The following is a 20,934-nucleotide window of genomic DNA, read 5'->3' as shown; positions in this document are numbered from 1 at the left end:
TTTTTTTGCAGAATGTGTGTAATTGATTGGAGCACACCAAAGTAGTATTACTGACCACCAGCTTTATCCTGAATTGCAAGATCATTTGATCTTGCTGTACTCAAGAGTGTCCTGGCATCTTTTGGCAAGATTGAGTGATACTTGCCAAGGACATCTAGCAGTGCATTTATTGCACTGTGCGTGATGTGGTGTTGAATTGCCCATTTTGCTAGTTCATCATGCAAAGAATCAAACTCCAGTTCTGACTCTGATCCAGAATCAAAGTCCTCACAGTCAAAAAATCCATCATTAGTTATGCAACTGAGGTCATTATTACACACAGCAGATTGGCAATCCATGAACTCCAAATCATCATCATCGTCGTCTTCGTCTTCAAGTAGAGCATTGTTTTCTGTTTCTGAATCAATGCTCTGCCCCCCCCCCCCCTTGTGCCTGAATTGACTCTAAGTCTCGATCAACCCATACTTTTGCTTTTCGCCTAAGTGTCCAATATGATGGTTTTCTGCAAGACATTCTGTACAGTTAGACAAAAGTTACAAAACAGAATCGTTGTCACATTCAATGTATGTTATTAAAGTTATTAAAGGATCTATTGCTTGTTCATTACATACCTTTGTCTTTTGCGCACCTGTCTTGCTAGTGAACCTGAGTATAAGAAGACAACTGTGAGTAATTGTATGAAAAAAGGTTAATATGGTAAATAATCCATACTCCTTTGATAAGTGTACACACTTTAAAAAAAAATGGTTCTTCAAGGGTTCTTTTGTAAAGTGAATGACCATGAGCATTAAGGACCTATATAGAATGGAGAATTTGTTGTACATGTTTCTATTTAGCACCAAGAGGGTGCTTGTAGTGTTACAATGTCAAGCTTGTAACAATAGAAGAACCCTTTTGGTGCTATATAGAACCATGCACAACACAATCTCCATCAATCTAAAGAACCATTTCACTATGCAAAGAACCTTTTAAGCATGAAATGGTTCCATATAGAAATCATAGTTCTAAGTAGAACTACTTCCTTAACTAAAGAACCCTTAAAAAAAATCATTGTTTCTTCAAAGGGTTCTCTGAGTCATGCCACAGAAGAACTACTTTTGGTTCCATAAAATACTATGTTTGTAGAAGGGATGTGTGAGTGTGAAGAATTCTTAAAGAATCTTAATTTAGAAAAGGTTGTGTTTTTTTTTTTTATTTAAAGGTTCTTCACACTCTCACGTCCCTTGTGCAAACTTTGTATTTTATGGTAACAAACATGGATCCTCTGTGGCATCACTCAGAGAACCCTTTGACAGTTTTCCATAAGGAATCTTAATCACTATCTGGGAACACTGACCCTGTGGTGTGTTGAAATGTTTGCAAAGTTCCTGATTTTGTGCACTTTTTCGACTGCTCAAATTTAGTGAAGGTAAATATATTTAAATGTAGTTTTTTTACATTTTTACACATGTATTTAATAATAAATGGAAGATAATGTTAACTATCCATTGAATGACTAAATTTACCATGCTTCTTTAATATATAGTTTCTTGATGTTTGAAAGAACCTGTGTATTTTATACAGCGTTGTCCAGACTTATCCACAACAGGCCAGTTAACTGCTGGATTTCTTTCCAGACAAGCCAGAGCACATCAGGTTAACTGTTTAAAGACTGAGGCCATCTGATTACACAAGCAGAATCAGATGTGCCCAGGCTGCTTTATGAAAACCTGCAGACACACCGGCCCTTTGCGGATGTAGGGAACCCGCCTACTATTTATTCAACTGGCTGAAGCATGTATCACATGTATCACATGCTTTACGTGGAGAGGCGTGACTTCAAAAAAAATAAATAAAATAAACAACCCAAAAGAACTAAAGGTGAGCGGTTTAGCTGCGGCTGATGAGAAACGGAGTGATTTCACGTAGTATGTTGAAATTTTCACTGCTTAAAAGTCCGCGGAGAGGTAATACTAACATTTCGTGTTTTTCTAAAGGCATGTTTCTTAGCGTTAGCTAAAGCTAAAATGAGACTAGAAGGCCAATTAGTGAGGATACTAGTGCTAGCCAGCAAAAGTTGTTTAGCCCGTAATTACGCCACTGATGTAACCTTCGCTAGTAGTGTTAAGTTAATAGAATTATATTCAGAATTGACACTTCTAACTAACAAATACCAAAACTATTTCCAGCTAACGCTATAGCTAGGTTTTTTTTTTAGCTTCAAGCTAAAGTCGTAATGCTAGCCAAGTTAGCTAGCTAGTGCTACTTACTTTGTAAATGGGGGTAAATACTTTGTATGCAAACACGAGTGTAACTTATACTCAGGGAAGATGTATTGAAGAAAAGTCAGTGGAATTACTACATACAAAAAGCAACTATATGCTACAATAAATCGATGGTTTTGACGGGTAGAAGAGCAGCGTCTCAGGCTATAGCTTACAAAACCGTTGAGTGTCCGTTAACTGGTTCGCTCGCGCTAACCTTTTAAATTCGCCACGAACATTCTAACTCATCCACGCGCACAATTAGTGTTTCGTGCTTGAGCTATAACTCCTAATGAGATGATCTGTTAGGTTAGTGTTGGTATAAAAAGTGAGAACTTCAAAATATACAGGGATATGGAGTTTAAATGCCAGGTTTGGTATTCACTGGACTCCATTTCATGCCACCTATAGCTAATGTCTGTAAATATTTAACTTTAAGCTCAACATATTTGGTCGTTTCTAAGACAAAGTTGTTCTCTCCCTCATTGAATGCTAGTGGAATTCTTTAATGCTTATATATCGTAAGATGGTTCTCTAGTCTTATCCATAAATGGCTAGTGTGGCTGCAGGTTTAAACATCAACTAAGCAGAAACATACCTGATTCCTTATCAGTTTTTCTAATTGAAATTAAATGGCAACATGATTTAAAATGATGAAATTAGGTGTTCTTGCCTAAGGCATATGCATGCTTATCGTGTTAACCAAACTACACGTGCTTATGCATGCAAGTATTAAGAGCATATGAGATTAGATGCGTTAGTATAAGAACATGTATTTCGATCAAAGGCAGGTTGTTTTTCTGTAGTCGGTGTCACGCCAATATTAGTAACTGGGTTTAAGCTGAATTGCTCTCTGACAGACCCGTAGTTTTTCCTGAAGCTGTAAATCTTTTTGTGAAAATATTCAGAACAAAATATGAATGCCAACATTGGGCATTAAATGTACCCATAAATTTAGGATGGTTCTTGGCGTTTTTCCCATTTTCCATCAAATATATACATTTTTCTTAGTAACAGGGTAGCTTCTTGTCTTCATTTCATAGCTTCATGTTCATGCGTTCATTCAATGTGACGTCAACAGCTCCCTTTATTAATTATCAAATGTTTTCTAATGCCTGAAAAATTATGTGCAATTTCTCTTTGCCCTGTTTGCAGAACTTAGGTGGTTGTGGAGAATCAGATGACTGGTCTCTTCCAGACATTGGTTGTGAGATCTTTGGCAGTAAATACAGACACCCTTCTAGTGAAAGGACCTCACTTCCGCTGAAGAGAAAGAAGTTGGTTCATGACTCCTAGGCACACAGGGTGCATGTAGGTAACTCCTGTGTATATAGCCAGTCTGGCCTTTTTTTCCTTTTCTTTTTTTTCTTTTTTTTTTTTTAAGTAAGCCATATGTGACTCATGCAAATATTTGTAAAATACCTCCACAGTACAGTTCTGCACACAAATTGAACTAGTGTTCGGAGTTCAACAGCGTTTTAAATGTGGTTGATTGGAAATGTTGCATCCATAATGTCTCAAGATGAAACATTCTTTGCTTTTTTAAAAGCCCTGCCCTCAATCGGTATCTGCCGAGTCGTTCACATTTGAAACTTTGTCTACCTGTGAATTCTTGTCCACACAGCTGCACTGTGTAGCTCAAAGTGGGGATGAATCCACTGAGCTTCTGGATGTGGGACTGACCTCAGAACTCCATGTATCGCTTGTAAAACTCAGGGAGGTAACATAAGTTAATCTGTGTGATTAAACTGCTTGATACAGCTCGGGAAAGGCAACACTTGAAGAATAGGAATGGCATTGTGTGGCTTCTGGTGAAATATTAAGCACTAAAAATTCCATCACTTTGGACGTGATTTCTTTAGCCTTCCGGTTGCTGTACTTTTGGTATTGGTCAAATGTGGTCTCCACAGTTTGCTGGATTTCTTTTTGTTTGTGGGTTTTCCTAGCTGTGCTGTGTTCTGATCGCTGTAATACTTACGTGCCTTGGGTGATGTACTCTTGAGTGTCGTGTCAGGTTAGTGGTGTTTAAAAACCTTTCTTTTGCCTCCCCCAGGAAGAATGTTAGTTTTGCACGTTTTACAGGTAGCTGTCTTTTGTCTGAGTTGGTAGAAACTTTCCAGCTGATCACATTTTCTATCAGCACAGCAGCAAAATTAACACTGGTTTCTGTAGCCGTGCACAAGGTCTGTATCTTCATCTGGCAGTTGAACAATGGGTCCTCATGCAGAGCTGCTGCAATCCTAACGTTGTGAAAATGGCCGATCACATATTTGACACAGCTTGAATCCATAAACCCAGCCTGCCTTGTGTCTATAGAATGTCACAGACTGTTTTGAGTATTGTTGCTGACCATATGCATCCTTTCATGACCATTTCACTTGCAATTGAACAAATTGATTACAATGATTACAATTACTCCCTTTTTTTCTTCTTTCTTTATTAGTGACTCAATTTCATTTGTTTGACAGCACTTGGTAATGGATGCTGAAACTCCAAATCCCAATCCTGGTCACCTTTGGTAAGTTCTCTTGGTCATTTGTATGGTTGTTAACTTGACTGCCTATAATGAATCATCTTATTTATAGTTTTTTCCTTAATGCTGTTATAGTTTCTACTGGTGAATAGATTTCTGTTTTTGAACTGTGATATGAGCTCAATTTTATGGCCCACATACAATGACCAGCTTAGGTTTGCTTTCAGTCTTAAATTATCAGTTAATAACAAGCACAAAAGCATTTGCTAAATGTGAATAAAATTTCGATTGGACAGTTTAACCAATAATCGTAACTCTGCAATGCTTCCTCCTGAGCCTCCAACACACTCACTCAGCAGATGTTAACAGCTGTAGATCATTCTGAAATGGCAGACAAATGTTAACATTAAACAAAAAGTTTGGAATAAACGTTGCCTGTTACATTTCCTGTTTCAAAAGTGTTCATCAAATCTCAAGCCGTCACATCATAAGATTAAAACTTTGTTGCCATGGTTATCATTTAATTAGACTTCTCACTTTTACTAAGATGATGGTATACTAACAGAACTCCATACAGCTTGGTAATCTCAGACCCTGCGGTTTCAACGGAACAAATGTTTGATAGTAAGATGAGCAAAGCATGTTCTAGTAGACATGCTGCACCAGTCAGTGAAGGAAGGTCATCAATGCCCAATTTCACTGCTCATTTACAAAAAATGCAGAGCTGAACTTCATTGCATAACTCAAAATTGCAGTACTACTTACAAATAAATGAGTTCTGGCTGCTTTGTTAGTTCCATCACTGGCATGCTGAGTAATAAACTTTCACAAAAACCCTTGTGGTTAAGTGAAAGCAGCAGTGTAAACTTTTTTCAGCTCTGTGCAAATTACTGTAGCATATCACAGTGCTCAAACAATGAGATACTACAGCTATAATTTAGGATTTAGGCATTCCGGAGAGACAAATGGTAAAAACTTAACAAACAACTGACGGTTAATTAAAAGGAAACTCAAAATGCAGTATATCACAGTGCTTAAACACTTCTGAATATTACAGAAACTGTTGGTATGTGTGTGATACAGACAGAAGCTCCGTTAGCCAGCTGATAGAGTAAAAAAAAAAAGGTTAGCTATACTATTTGGGCCCAACTGATGACCGTGACCCAAATGGAGCATTATGTTGGCCAGCTGCAGCAGAGCTCTCACACAGCATCCTTAGTTCAGGTGCTTTATTAAGCTTATGCAGTGGAAGTGAGTTTACACTGCTTTCTTTTAGCTGGAGGGAAGCACAGGCTTTTTTGTCGGTTACATTTCTCAAAAACTTAAACCTCATTTGAATCTTAAGACATTTAGTTGAATGTTAAAAGTTAAATATAAGTAATACAAAGTGTGTTTACCAGATGAAGTGTTTTGTTGCAGCAGTGCGCACACACCAATGCACACAGTTATAAGGACACTTCCTTCTACTACTTGTAGAATTTCTACAGTGCACCTTTTTTGTATTGTAAATCTTGCTATTTTTGTTTCTAGGTGAATGCAGACATCATATGTGTTGCCTGTAGCAGCCATGCAAGGGGTTTGAGTTGTCTTGAAAGTTTCTGATGAGTGGAGTTTTAACCCAATTTCCATCTGCTGCACCTGCACTGCATGGATTCTTGACCATCTCTGCGTGGTAGTATAAAAACTGCTACCCTCCTCACTCCTGTAATGCAGACCACATTTAGAGCTTCGTAAAGTGTTTAATTACTTTGACTCTTGCAGAACTTTACATTTGTGCATGTCACAACACACATGGAACACATGAGCAAAGAAGAGTGTAACATTTCTGAAGGCATTGATCTATGCTACTTCTGTTACTATTTGCAATAAAATAAGTGTGCTTACCTTCAACGTGTCTTGCTTCGTTTTCGTTTTGCGAAAAATTTTTGTAGAAAAATAATACTTGAATAGACCCATAACAGGGCAGTTGCAACATTCATCGATATGTAGTAAAATCATTCTTTAACATAATTTTGCAAAGACTCTTTTTGGGCCTGGTATTTGTGTACAGATAGGGTTTTCACTTATTAATGTGGCTGTAAAAATACTACTACCAGTAAAAGGAGATATATATATATTCGAATGTTATAACAAGCCTTTTTATTAATATTGTGATTAATAATGTTGCAACTGCCCCTTGTTGCAACCGTCCCCACTCTCCCCGAATTGACTGACGGATATAAACGGAAAGGTGTGTGAAGAAATTCATCGGGAAATGATTAATCTGAGTAAGGTAGGTCACGTCTGTCTGCCTGCCTGTATGAACTGAGGAGCCTGCGACTCGCCCAGTGTAGTTATGTCCTAAGTGCGAGTTAAGAAAGAGGTTAAAAAAACAGTAATAATTCTACCTTCCAGCGTACTGGATACAATACTAACTACTTTTTTCATGTTGTGAGCATATGGTGTGAAAGTTCGACGAGGTCAGAATCCGAACTGGGAAATTGCAGCTCGGGTGAAAATTGCTGCATAATGCAGATGTCAAAAAGACGTATATGCGTATGCGTTCAATATGTAGAACGCGGTGATGATGATAAGACCAATGTAAGATCAAGTTAAATGGAACGCGATGCATTTAAGATGTTCCGACCTTTTCCAGACGTCTCTGAGACGTATATGTGCTATCAGGGATTACTTTACTCATTACATCCTGGAAAATATAATCTCGTTCCTCATTACTTTACTTTCACGTTACATTCTAAAACCCAAACAAATACTGTATACTGGAATCACATCTACAAACAAATTCCATTTATTTACTTTATTTATTTAGTTTCAGAAAAATCCTCTCTTGTGCAGAGATGTGTCTGTGTTTGTTTCTGCTTTAAAACACAAACGCCATGAACCAATCAGATTTAACATCATTAAACAAGTTTATTCCTTAATTATTTATCCTTATACTAGAGGAGCGACTCGGTTCTTTTAGTTCATTTCAAAGAGTCATTCAATAGAATCGGTTCATTCCGGAACGACTCATCCCTCATCACAGTAACTGTAATGTCATTACAAATATGTAACTGTAACGCGTTACATGACTTCGTTACAGATAAAAAGTAATCACGTGACTGTACCGCGTTCCCCCCAACACTGTAGCTGAGAGATACAGGGCTAATGGAGATGTTTTACTGCTAAGCTGCTGTTCAACTCCAGTCCAGTTGGTGGCGCTGGTGCGTCTTAAGTTGTTCTGCCAACCGCCATTAAACATCATAAGAAGAACAAGAAGCTGCTGTGTTTGTACTGTAGAGCCTCATCTGTAAGTAAAATATGTATTTAATTATAACCCTTATATTTAATTATAACCACATTCTAATTAATAATAAAACTAGAGTTTATAATAAAACATCACTGTGAGGATTTGAGGAGCTTTAACTCCAGTTTTATTTAAACACACAAACTATTAGCTGCTCCGCTAACTGTTAGCACCACACATGATTCAGTACTGATGAACCGATTCATTGAACCGATGAATCAGTGGATTGTAACGGATTCAGAGTTTATTCATTATTAAATCTAACATTTTGATATAAACGCGTCACATTTTCAGCTTTGTTTACAGTTTGTAATGTTTGATAGAAACAGCGAGTTCTTGTAGCTTTGTTTACAGGTTGTTTTACAGGTTTATAGTAAAAGTTAAAAGTATTAGTACAGCACTGTTATTGGGAGTGGATGAGAAACTAGATGTAAAGAACATCAGACTAGGGTTGGGCGGTATGACGATATTACCGTATACCGCGGTATTCAAAAATGGTGACGGTATTTTTTAAATGTGAAGCGCCGAATTTCTGCTTCAGGTTTACCTTGAAAACTGAGACTTTAGGACATGCGCGCATCCACAGTGAGGGAGGGGTGGGCGGTTGGAGCTCGCTGATTGCAGCGCGTAACAAACAAACTATTAGCTGCTCCGCTAACTGTTAGCATCACACACGATTCATATTACTGAACCGATTCATTTGAACCGATCCACCAAAATGAATCAATTGAGCAGTGGGGGGTATTCCAGAAAGCGGGTTAAGTGATTAAACCGGGTAAGTTAACTCAGAATTAATGAAAACTCGAGGTTTTTCGTTCCAGAAACCGGGATTAAAGAGAGCCTGTGTCAGTTACTATAGCAACTTACGCTCTGAAGCTCACCTGCTCACCGTGGTAAAGTTAGTTTTATATTGGACATTCCACTTTCTTTCGGCTCGTTCTCGGCTAATAAACGTTCAAAAATTAATTAAATTGCACGAACTGATGCCTCAGTAAACAAGGAACAAACTACAATCGAATTTGTTTAAAAATGTTTTTCTGGTAATTTTATTTAATGTTATTTAGTAAATGTGAGGTTCATCTGCGCTGAAGTTCTAGCGAGTTTTTGAGTTTTAGAAGTTCTTGGCAAGCACGTGGTCTGAGGCTGCTCTTTAATTGGTTGTTTTAAATTTTCCACACCGTACACACCCACTCTTATTAGAAGTGTGTCACTATTGGCTTATTTTTTTTAAACGCCGTGTGATTGGACAATCCCCGAGTCGACTCATTAACTGATTCATTCAGCTGCGGCTCGTCAGCTCGGTTCACGTTAAACAGTTAGTTGCAGATTGGAGCAGCATTTCTTCCAAAATGAGAGATAATTCAGTCTTGTCTTTACAAAAAACGCTTTCACAAAGCGTTCACTTGAAGAAAAAAAGGGCAAAATTCGTGTTCAAATAGTGCTACTTTTAAAGGCTTGTTTTTTATTGTTTTGTTTTTAATGTTGTTTTGTTTGCGCCCCCCTCAAAATTTTTAGCACCAGCCGCCACTGGTCGCCAACTTTCAGAACTGGAAATAAGGAACACCCTGGGCTGTCGGGTTGGCGGAAGGCATAGGGTCTTACACCGTCATAGAGACATTATTCTTTATAGTAATAAATCAGAACCATATTTTAGACAAAACAACATGCATAAAGAACATCATGTAACATTTTTTTCTGAATAGTGCAAACAACATTTTTATACAATCCATCTTCACACTGAAAATAAACAGCGGAGTAATAAACAGGTTGTTATGCTGATTAACTTGCGCACACACGGCGTTACAAAGATTAAAAGTGAACACTACTTAAAATAATAACTAAACACTTTCTAATTCCCACGGTAGCAGCCGTTTCCTTCTGTTTCATACACATCACCCTGTCTCAGTCTAATCTGCAGCATTTCTCTCCCACTGATAAAAATACGGAACAAAGCGCGTCCCGGATCAGTTCAATATGGAACACGACGTTTAGTTTGCAAATAAGGAACGATTCCGTATTTATAGGGCGGTTGGCAATCCTAACTGTAAGTCCTACAGTATGGGTACAGTACACATCAAGAACTTGAGGTTGAAGAACTTAACTAGTCCCCTGTACTAGTTACTACAACCACAATAATAATTAAAAGTCCTACAGCATGAGTACAGAAACAAAACAAATAATAAAAAGCATTAACAAAAATGAAGAAAATCTGATTATGATAAGATGTAGGTTGTAGTACTTAACTAGTCCCCTGTACTAGTTACTATAATGACAATACAAATTAAAAATTCCAAGGCATGGGTGCAGTAACAAATCAAAAATTGTACAAAAATTGTACTAGATACTACAACCAAATTACAAATTAAAAGTCCCCCAGCATGGATACAGTAACGAATCAAAGTTTTTTAAAAATTAACAAAAATCGAGAAACGCAAATTTAGAAAGGACAAAGGTTGTAGTAGTTAACTAGTCACCCGTACTAGTTACTACAACCACAAAACGAATTAAAAGTCCCCCAGCATGGGTGCAGTAAGTAATCAAATAATTAAAAAAAAAAAAAAAAAAAAAAAATTGATAAACGCAAATTTTGATAAGACAAAGGTTGTAGTAGTTAACTAGTCACCTGTACTACTTACTACAACCACAATCTAAGTTAAAAGTCCCCCAGCATGTGTATAATAAGTAATAAAAAATTTTGCAAAATTTACAAAAATTGAGAAATGCAAATTTTGAAAAGACAAAGGTTGTAGTAGTTAAATAGTCACCCGTACTAGTTACTACAACCACGTTTCAAATTAATAGTCCCACTGCTGTAGCTGTAGCCCAGTGGCTAAGGTACTGGACCAGTGATCAGAGGGTCTCTGGTTTAAGCCCCAAAATTTTGACCGAGAAACCTCTGTGCTTTTTGTCTCCTGACGTTTGGCCCACATTTCCTGAGACAGGCTGATGTCTTGTAATTGAAGTGGTTTTACAAGAAGGCCATCAGGGAAACTGTGGTTGACAATGTGCTCAGTGTACCTGCCCTGAAGAGAACTGTGCACTTTTCTCACAAACTGTCCTGGATGCAATCCTTTCTTTTTGTTTAGGATGTTATGCTTGATTATACCAAACCATGCCTCAACATGGCAATTAGTCTCTCTTGTTTTTTCTGAAAAAATGTCGTCAGTGTTTTCTGTTTTGTCAGTAGATTCCCCAACATAATTCCACTCCAAAGAGGAAATATTGAAAGATAATTTTTAAACAGTTGATGACGCCTGGACAGTAGTATGGATTTTGTGCAGACGAAATATTGTGTAATCACAATATTTTAATGTTTTATTACAAAAAAATTAAACAATCAGAACGTCAAACATTGCTTATCCCATCTGATCTATAATAAATATGCATAACTGTAAATGCATCTGTATCAATTACACTTTTAAACATATTAACATATAACATATTAACATATAGCCATTGTAACCTCTCACTGCCCACACAAAACACAATAATAGCAGGCTAAACACTTCAATATATTTCAAAAAGTTAACTGGTTAGTTTCTAGTTATAGCTATTTCTTAAAAGTGTATGAACGTGTACGATTAGTTCTGCCTGTAATACAGAAGTTCTATATGGTAAGAAAAAAATATTAATGTAAATGTTAATGTTGCGATGACGGTGATGTAAAATAATGTAAAATAATTCATTCAAGTCCAAACATTTGAGTGGTTTAATGAGAACGCTACTTTAAATCACTCAAGCTCAGTGCAGAACAACAGGAGCACAGTCGGAAACGGTCAATTCCGAAATCCTCCCTACACACTCGCTCCCTGCGCCCTATAGTGCACTTAACATTCTTAAAGGGCCAGACAATATATTTATAATTCACATTATTATTCAGATTCTCACTTAGACGTGAAGTGAATTTAATGTTTTTATTACTAGGTGATGAGTTTAATATTATTGTGGTATTAATGTAGTAAAAGTAATTCTAATTAATCGACTTGTTTCTTTGTTTCTGTTGCTTTCCAAGGAAACAGTTTCTACAGTCTTATCAAAGCATAAACATGAAGAACTTTCATCACTGCTCAGTGTGGGAAGAGTTTTACTACACAGAGTCATCTTCAACAACACCAGCGCATTCACACAGGAGAGAAGCCATATCACTGCTCAGAGTGTGGAAAGAGTTTTACTAAGCAGAGTCATCTCCAACGACACCAGCGCATTCATACAGGAGAGAAGCCATATCACTGCTCAGAGTGTGGAAACAGTTTTTCTCGTCAGAGTACGCTCCAAAAACACAAGCGCATTCACACAGGAGAGAAGCCATTTCAGTGTTCAGAGTGTGGACACAGTTTTTCTCGTCACAGTACGCTCCAAAAACACCAGCGCATTCACACAGGAGAGAAGCCATTTCAGTGTTCAGAGTGTGAAAAGAGTTTTACTCGAAGTAGTGAGCTTAAAGTACACCAGCGTGTTCACACAGGAGAGAAACCGTATCACTGCTCAGAGTGTGGAAAAAGTTTTACTCGACAGAGTAAACTCCAACAACACCAGCGTGTTCACACAGGAAACAAACCGTATCACTGCTCAGAGTGTGGGAAGAGTTTTGCTAACAGTAATGCTCTTAAAGTACACCAGCATGTTCATACAGGAGAGAAACCGTATCACTGCTCAGAGTGTGAAAAGAGTTTTATTCAAAGTAGTGCCCTTAAGGTACACCAGCGTGTTCACACTGGAGAGAAGCCGTATCACTGCTCAGAGTGTGGAAAGTTTTTTGCTTATGAAAGTAATCTTAAACGACATCAACAAACTCACACAAAAAAACTACATCACTGTTAAAAGTGTGGAAAGTATGTTTGTGCATTATTCTCTCTAACAACACCAGCACATTCACACAGGAGGTAAAGCTGTATGGTTTTCTTTTTCTAGAACTGTTCTAGTTTAATTATTAAATATACATGATGGTATGAATATGATTATTAATCATTAAAAGTAATGTGGTGAAATGTACCAACCTCAGATCTGAATCTGTTTTTGTTCTTTATTCAAGTTTAATCTACTTTAATAAACACAGAACAACTTTATCTTTCAAGTGGAAGAATTTTACCCTGGTCTTTATGGTGTTTGCAAGAATTCTTCATATTATGAATGCTATCGCATTTTTCCTTTCAAAATTCTTCACACATTCTCTAAAGGGGCCAGGTCAGGACTGCAGGCAGGCCAGTCCAGTACCCGTACCCTCTTCTTCCTCAGCCACACCTTGTTAATGTGTGCAGCAGGTGGTTTTGCATCATCTTGTTAAAAAATGCTGGATGTCCCTAGAAAAGACAATGTCTTGAAAGCAGCACATGTTGCTCTAAGATCTCAATGTACTTTTCTGCATTAACCCTCCTATTACCTTCAAGTTTACTAACAGAATTTAAACCTCTAGAAAATGATTATAATTAAAGTTTTTACCCAAGTTTATGTCACATACTTTATGTTTGTTCGTTGACCACTTAAATAGCCTTAAAAAAAAAACCCGTACTCACCCCCCTTATACATCCAGAATACCTGTTGCACGACTATGGAGGAATATGCAGATTACTATAAAATCTCATCGATTAATCTAAAATTTGAAGTGGTGTTTTATTGGCTTTATATACTTTCTAGGTACATATTGTTGCAAGTTTGTCACGCTCTCGTCGGCCCTGCCTTGATTCTCTGTCATCAAAGCGTATGACACGGGAAAAAACATGGACTGTGTTTAGAGACATGGTGGCTGAAAATATTGCTCTTCCAGTGTTAGCAGTCCAAAGACTTACTGTTGCTTCACCTTTTGAGTTGTACAGTCCTGCCAAAATGAGCCAATTCAATGTAGGCTTGCAAGTGGGTCACATCCAAGTCTTTCCAACTGTCCCCATACACACACCTCCCCTCTAAATTTGCCATCTGAAGTATATTCTTCTCAAGAGATGGTGTTAGTAAGAGCTCAAATGCTGATTTTATTAGCACTAAGTCTACCCTGTTGTTTAAGTGGGGAGACAGACCATAATAACTTTTCATTTTTGGAAGGTAGTGTGTTTGCTGGTGGTTGAGAGACAAAAGAAGGGTCAACACTGAGGGACTCATTCTCAACAGGGTCCTCCTCAACATCATCCTCTGTCTCTATTAACGGGAACCATATTTTCCTGTCCCCACAGCATGGGAAATATCAAAAATCTCACGAGGATGTTTTCCCCTCCCCCATGTTGTGTGAACTATCAGTGGTTCTGGCACTACTACAGTTATGAGTATGTGAGGTTAGGGCCTTAAAGTTTTTTGAAGATTGTTAAATTACAATTCATAGTGACTTCAATGTCACCCTAAACAACCAAAACAAATGTGTGTAAATATGATATTTTTTATATGTTTTATACAGCTAAATAAGCCTGGGGTCAAACTGACCCAAAAGAACACCGATGCGTACAACATGCGTACAGGGCATTAAAAACATATTTTCATGTTAATTTTATATTTACCCAGTTGTCCCCATTAAATTAGGAAAAGTCATTAAATATGAAGCAAAAAAATTATGTCAATCAATTATTTAAAGACGTTAAACATTGAATGGGGTCAAATTGACCCTAAAGGTAATAGGAGGGTTAAAGAGACAGTACACTATTAACAACCATTTTATAATACACGAGGTCCAGTTACAAAATACACTATATTGCCAAAAGTATTCACTCACCCATCCAAATAATTGAATTCAGGTGTTCCAATCACTTCCATTGCCACAGGGGTATAAAACCAAGCACCTCGGCATGCAGACTGCTTTTACACACATTAGTGAAAGAACGGGTCGCTCTCAGGAGCTCAGTGAATTCCAGCGTGGTACCGTGATAGGATGCCACCTGTGCAACAAGTCCAGTCATGAAATTTCGTCACCACTAAATATTCCACAGTCAACTGTCAGCGCTATTATAACAAAGTAGAAGTGATTAGGAACGACAGCAACTCAGCCATGAAGTGGTTGGCCTTGTAAAATGACAGAGCTGGGTCAGCGGATGCCAGAGGTTGCCAACTTTCTGCAGAGTCAAGCGCTACAGACCTCCAAACTTCATGTGGCCTTCAGATGAGCTCAAGAACAGTGTGTAGAGCTTCATGGAATGGGTTTCCATGGCCCAGCAGCTGCATCCAAGCCTTACATCACCAAGCGCAATGCAAAGTGGTGTAAAGCACGCCGCCACTGGACTCTAGAGCAATGGAGACGTGTTCTCTGGAGTGATGAATCACACTTCTCCATCTGGCAATCCAATAGACTAGTCTGGGTGTTGTGGTTGCCAGGAGAACGGTACTCGTCTGACTGCATTGTGCCGAGTGTAAAGTTTGGTGGAGGGGGTGTTTTTCAGGAGTTAATCTCAGCCCCTTAGTTTCAGTGAAAGAAATGCCATGCTTCAGCATGCCAAGAGATTTAGGACAATTTCATGCTCCCAACTTTGTGGGAACAGTTTGTGAATGTGCACCAAGCAAGGTCCATAAAGACATGGATGAGCCAGTTTGGTGTGGAAGAACTTAACTGGCCTGCCCTCAACCTGATAGAACACCTTTGGGATGAATTAAAGTGAAAACTGTGAGCCAGGCCTTCTCATCCAACATCAGCGTCTGACCTCACAAATGCACTTTTGGAAGAATGGTCAACATTCCCATAAACACACTCCTAAACTTTGTGGAAAGCCTTCCCAGAAGAGTTAAAGCTGTTATAGCTGCAAAGGGTGGTCGACATCATATTAAACCCTATGGATTAAGAATGGGAGTCACTCAAGTTCTCTGTTATTCCTCAACGAAATTCATTGAAGTCTGGATTTCTCGTTGTGAAGTTTTGCTTTGATCTTCACTGTAAGTGTGCAGAATCTCAAATGGTTTTTGTGCTGCCATGCAGCTGGGTAAATGGAGTTAGTGTAGAATTATGTACAAAGATCTACAGAGCCTAGATGAACTGGCCGGTTAGCTCAGTTGGTTAGCATGTGGTGAATAATGGCAGGGGCCCTGGTTCAATCCCCGTACGGGCCACATTCACCTTAACGATTAGGGGGAGCATGTTTAAGAGAGTCAGGTGAGCATGTGCTGTGTATCAGGACTTTCTGACCTGAGTAATTTAATCACTGAAAGTAAGAATACCACCCTGTTCTTCTGCCATCTTTAATTCTGGCTTCATTTCACCTAATGAACTTGGCATGACCTTTATAAGTGGTTACTATCTATTTTGTTAATGGCAAAAATAAATAAATAAGTAAATAAAAAGAGAACTGCTGTGTAATTTAGTGAATTCTTGCACTGCACATGGCAGAAGACTAAAAGAAATTTAGACCGTGTAGAATAAAAGTATTAGGAAAGTATGAGGTTAAAAGCATCAGCTTTTATTTATTCTTAAAAGAAAAATACATGAACATCAGTCATCTCACAGGAAGATCTGTTCTGCTCAACAACAGTAAAGCTCTCCATCGTTTCTGTGTGGCAGCTCCATAACTGAAGGGCTGTCAGTGTAGAATCGGGTATGTGGGTATATGCCCTGCCTTTGGTCATCAGCCGGTTAGCTCAGTTGGTTAGAGCGTGGTGCTAATAATGCCAAGGTCGCAGGTTTGATCCCCATATGGGCCACACCCGCTTTTGGACTTAATCTAATAAACAAGCTGCTACAGAAACTCATTTTTGTCCCTGTTAAAAACTTTAGCTTAGTTAAAGCAAATAAAGACACATTTAAAATGTTCATCTTTTATTACAGGTTTAAAGTTGCATAAAACAAATGTTTGTTTATGTCATCTAAGGCTTTAATTTATTTATTTTGGACATTATTCATTACAACATCACATCAGCAAGAAAAGGTGTTGTGTAAGGTGTTGCAGGCAGCAATGATGACTTTTCTGGTACATATGAAAGAGCAAATAAATATGACATAATATTACAACAAATATTATAACAAAAATCATCAAATAACTCAAAGGTAAAATCAAAGGTCTCCTTGTACTGCATTTATTATCAGATAAACTGAAAAAAGCCAAATTAAAATCTTTACAGTTTAACTGACTTTTAAAGTGGAGTTTATAATCATGTGGAGTTCATCATTCTCATCTAGTGGTGCTAGAGATACATTACATCTTGTTCAATAGGTACAGATTTGTGACATTATTATTATTATTATTATAAATTGTTGCTGTTGTGTTTGTTTTTTTTAACTGTTCATGTTTTAAAGATAATAATGTCTTATTTATCTATTAATAAAATAAAAATAAAAGTAAGAGAGAGTTAAAGGTTCTTCTGTATAAAGTGTTTTGTGTGGTTTTGTAGGCAGCAGTGAGCGACTTTTCTGGTACATGGTGAAGAAAAGGTTGAATCCAGATGATTTGTTGTGCTGTTTTTGTACTAAATGCAGGTGAAAGAGGATCAGCAGCAGCAGCTGAGCGGTGTGTGTGGTTCTCTGTGTGTTTTGTCACTGTTTCAGGATCTTTTATTTGAAAAGCTGCATGTAGAACAGAGAAAGTAAAAGACGACACACAGCGGAGTGAAAGGCTGAACGACGGACGTCTATAAGAAGCAGCTTGTTTGCAGCGTCTCTTGCTTACGGTCACACCACCCTGAGAACACCCGATCTCGGAAGCTAAGCAGGGTCGGGCCTGGTTAGTACTTGGATGGGAGACCGCTTGGTAATACCAGGTGCTGGAAGCTTTTATCCACACACACCCACCTTCACACCAAACCTCCTGTTACACACTGACCCAGCGGCTTCTTCTTCATCAAAGCTACACAATGAGACAAAGATCAGCTCATACTTCAATTCTTAGTACAGTAAAACAGTAAAACAACTCATATTACCATATCATACAGATTTTACTGATTCTACTGAATTTTATTCTAGATCAAGCCAATATGAACATTTATAGCAGCAAGAAGAACAAGATAAAAAAACAACCTGGACATGATGCAGTAGTTTTATTTTATGTTCTGGTTAAGTGTAAAATATTGATACATTATGGTTTTCATAAACTGATGCATTTTATAAACTGACATTAAATAATGTAAAAACATGGTGTTGTATAAAAGCATTATGCACTTTAATCGAAAATTTAGCTTTTTACTTTTTTTGCAAAATTTGCAGTTTACTTTTTAATTTTACTGTTATATTTGTTTCCTGTACAAAATAGTTTTTTAAAAAGTAATTTCTATATCTGCACATTGTAAAATTTAATTTTAAAAATCAAATCTCTCTCTCTATACAGGCTCATCGTGGAGGCAGATAAGTGGTGGATAAGTGGTGGGTCTAAACTGATGTAGGCTGAATGAGCAGAGAAACTAAACTCAATACTAAGAAGTTATGAGTGGAACCTTTTTAGGGAGATGCGTCTAATCGGGATGTTTATGTGTCCAGCGATGGTTCTTCACGTTGGAGCCCTTTTGACCGGTCTCAACAGACGGAGCAGTTTCTTTCTCCTCTGTCCAGGTCGGCTCAACAACGGGGGAAGATGTGTCTGGTTGTCTGCTTCCTTGGAGTAGCTCTGCGAGGAGACTCACACCATGCATTGCGTGACGAGGTTGGGTTCTGTCTTCGCGACCGAAACTGGATAATAAGCACTTGTGGCTGTTAGATGTCTGGTAGACTTACTGACTCAAGAGCATCGGCATTTTAGCTTCCCAAATTTCACCAAAAGAGTAACTTACTAGTAACCACTAGCTGGTGCTATAGCTCTTCCAAATGACCACTTTCATCTAGCATTGAACATTTTAACTTTTACTACAATTAAACGTTTATACTAGATATAGGCTGGTATAAACAATCCTAGATATACTGGGATATGTTAACTCTTAGCATCAAGTCGTGTTTGGATAACTTTAGCACACATTAATATGATTATAAAGTCATTACTACAAACACATTGACTGATACATGATTACTAAAACAACTTCATCCGTACGAGTTATACATGCCATACAGATAAACTTTATAACACATACATTCAGTGGGGACAATAGAGCATGAAATACTTCTGAGATTTTAAGTTTGTATTTGATCAGAATAATATTTAAACAGTTCTACCCTGAGCAATATAAAATAAACAGGGCACACATTACAAAACATAAAACAATTGCCATAGATCTTTGTGTGTGTGTTTCGGTGAGTGTGTAGGTATGAACTCCTCCAGCAGATCTTGGGGGCTTTGAATGGCCTGGTGCCTTAATGTCTGGAGTGGTAGGTCTATGCAGCTGTGGATGAGTCGTTGAAGAGCCATCAGATGGTTAACTTTCTTGAGCCAGGGGTCCCTAGAGTAATAAACATTAGGAAATTCTGGGAAAAATGTTTTCTGGGGAAAAAAAAAGTTTTTTTAATGGTGCAAGTCTGTCTTTTGTTTTGAGAAGAGGGGTCTGTGGAGCCAGTCCTGCTAGTTAAAAGGGTCGTAAACCAGGAAGGAGGTGTCAGATGAAGTCCATGCCGTAACTTTTGAAGATCAAAATCTTGCTGGTGTTCCCAGACCGACTTGGAGAAGTTCCACAGTTTTAATGTTCAAAAAGACAAAAGAAATGCAAAGATCCATGACACTACAACAGCCTAGAAACACCAAATGTCTCAGTTATTACTACTCATAAGCACTCGCTACTGCTAAAACGACCAACCTGTGGTTCAAAAGGAAAATGATCATTTTTATAATAAGATATTTCTTATAATAGACTTGAGAAGTCTTCATAAATGTATCACTGCCTCACAGATTCTAAAATCACCCAAACAATTTAATGTTACACTTTCATGTAAATTTTTCATTTAATTTGTTAAATCTGACAGTTTCACTTCTGATTGTGCAGAAAGACCAAACCCCGGGTAGAGGGGCTGAGTGAACGTGGTCTAAACTCTGTGGAGCAGCTTCATTGTATCAGAGACGCTGTAGAAGGACAGAATTCCTGCTTCATAATCCACATACACTCCTATTCTAGAGGAACTCGGCATTATGGGAATTTGAGTCATTTCCATATCGTGCCAGAATGCAAAGCTGGATGAAAAACAGTACAAACTCCAGGACTGATCATTATATCCAAACACACACTCAACATCATCTCCCTTCCTGCTGATGCTTTTATATGACACTACAATATGAACCCCATGATCCCCACTCCACTCAACCTCCCAGTAACAGCATCCACTCACACTCTCTCTACACAGAACCTGAGGACAACAATCAAATCTATCTGGATGATCAGGATACGACTGTAATGTTCTACTGCTGGTCACCACTTTGTTCTCCTCAGACAGACGGAAGAAGTTGTCGAAATGCTGTGTTTGGATCCAGTGAGAACCGACAAACATCTGGAGAGGAAACACAAAATAAACCAATTAACACAGAAGAGAGATAGTGTGTGTGTGTGTACAGTGTGTGTATGTACAGTGTGTGTGTGTGTGTGCAGTGTGTATGTGTGTACAGTGTGTAAGTGTATGTGTGTGTAATTATACGTATGTCTAAAGTGTGTGCGAGTGTGACACTAGACCAGTGGTTCTTAAACTTTTTCTGTCATGCCCCCTTTTGGAAGATGGAATTTTCATGCCCCCCCTTCAACAAAATGCTGACAAAAATAGATCAAGTTTAACTTTGTTGAAATAACTTCAAAGATCATGAATGTTCCTTTCACCTTTATTCCAGTCGTTTCTGTTGTACTTTATCAAACCACTTTTTGACATATCATTAAACTGCTCCTTCAATCAGTCTTCTATTTCAATATAAAAAAATTAAATAAATTTTGCAAACACTTTGCAAAAAAGATATAGTTGAATCTGTGCCAAAAACGTGATTTGTGAGAGTTCAGGTCTTATCACTGTATTAGTGGCTGTTTTTCTTTTCATCCCTGTCAAATACCTCTGTATCCACATCCACATTTACCTTCTGTAAATCTAGTCCAAGAGTGCCCACATTTTCATGGCTTGAGATCTACTGTTTCAGTCTACAGGT

At 38.0% G+C, this 20,934-nt stretch overlaps 1 long non-coding RNA gene and 2 pseudogenes across 2 annotated transcripts; all 3 read left to right on the top strand.

The window, feature by feature from the left end:
• The window catches only part of LOC134326774 (zinc finger protein 850-like), an 83,762-nt pseudogene extending 70,768 nt beyond the window's left edge, over positions 1 to 12,994 (top strand).
• Positions 1,772 to 6,606, top strand: LOC134326831 (uncharacterized). 2 transcript variants are annotated; one of them, XR_010014591.1, is made up of 4 exons: positions 1,772 to 1,860; positions 3,399 to 3,554; positions 4,687 to 4,761; positions 6,247 to 6,606. It is a non-coding gene; the product is annotated as an uncharacterized LOC134326831 (long non-coding RNA). The 2 variants fall into 2 exon arrangements; XR_010014590.1 differs by having other exon boundaries at positions 1,859 to 1,946.
• Positions 12,995 to 17,562: 4,568 nt separating the features above from the next.
• LOC134327178 (5S ribosomal RNA) lies at positions 17,563 to 17,671 on the top strand (annotated as a pseudogene).
• Positions 17,672 to 20,934: the final 3,263 nt, after the last annotated feature.

Source organism: Trichomycterus rosablanca, chromosome 14, assembly GCF_030014385.1.
Source record: "Trichomycterus rosablanca isolate fTriRos1 chromosome 14, fTriRos1.hap1, whole genome shotgun sequence".
In the NCBI taxonomy this organism is placed as follows: Eukaryota; Metazoa; Chordata; class Actinopteri; order Siluriformes; family Trichomycteridae; genus Trichomycterus; species Trichomycterus rosablanca.
Note: the sequence above shows the minus strand (reverse complement) of the source record. Positions and strands in the feature narration are given on the sequence as shown.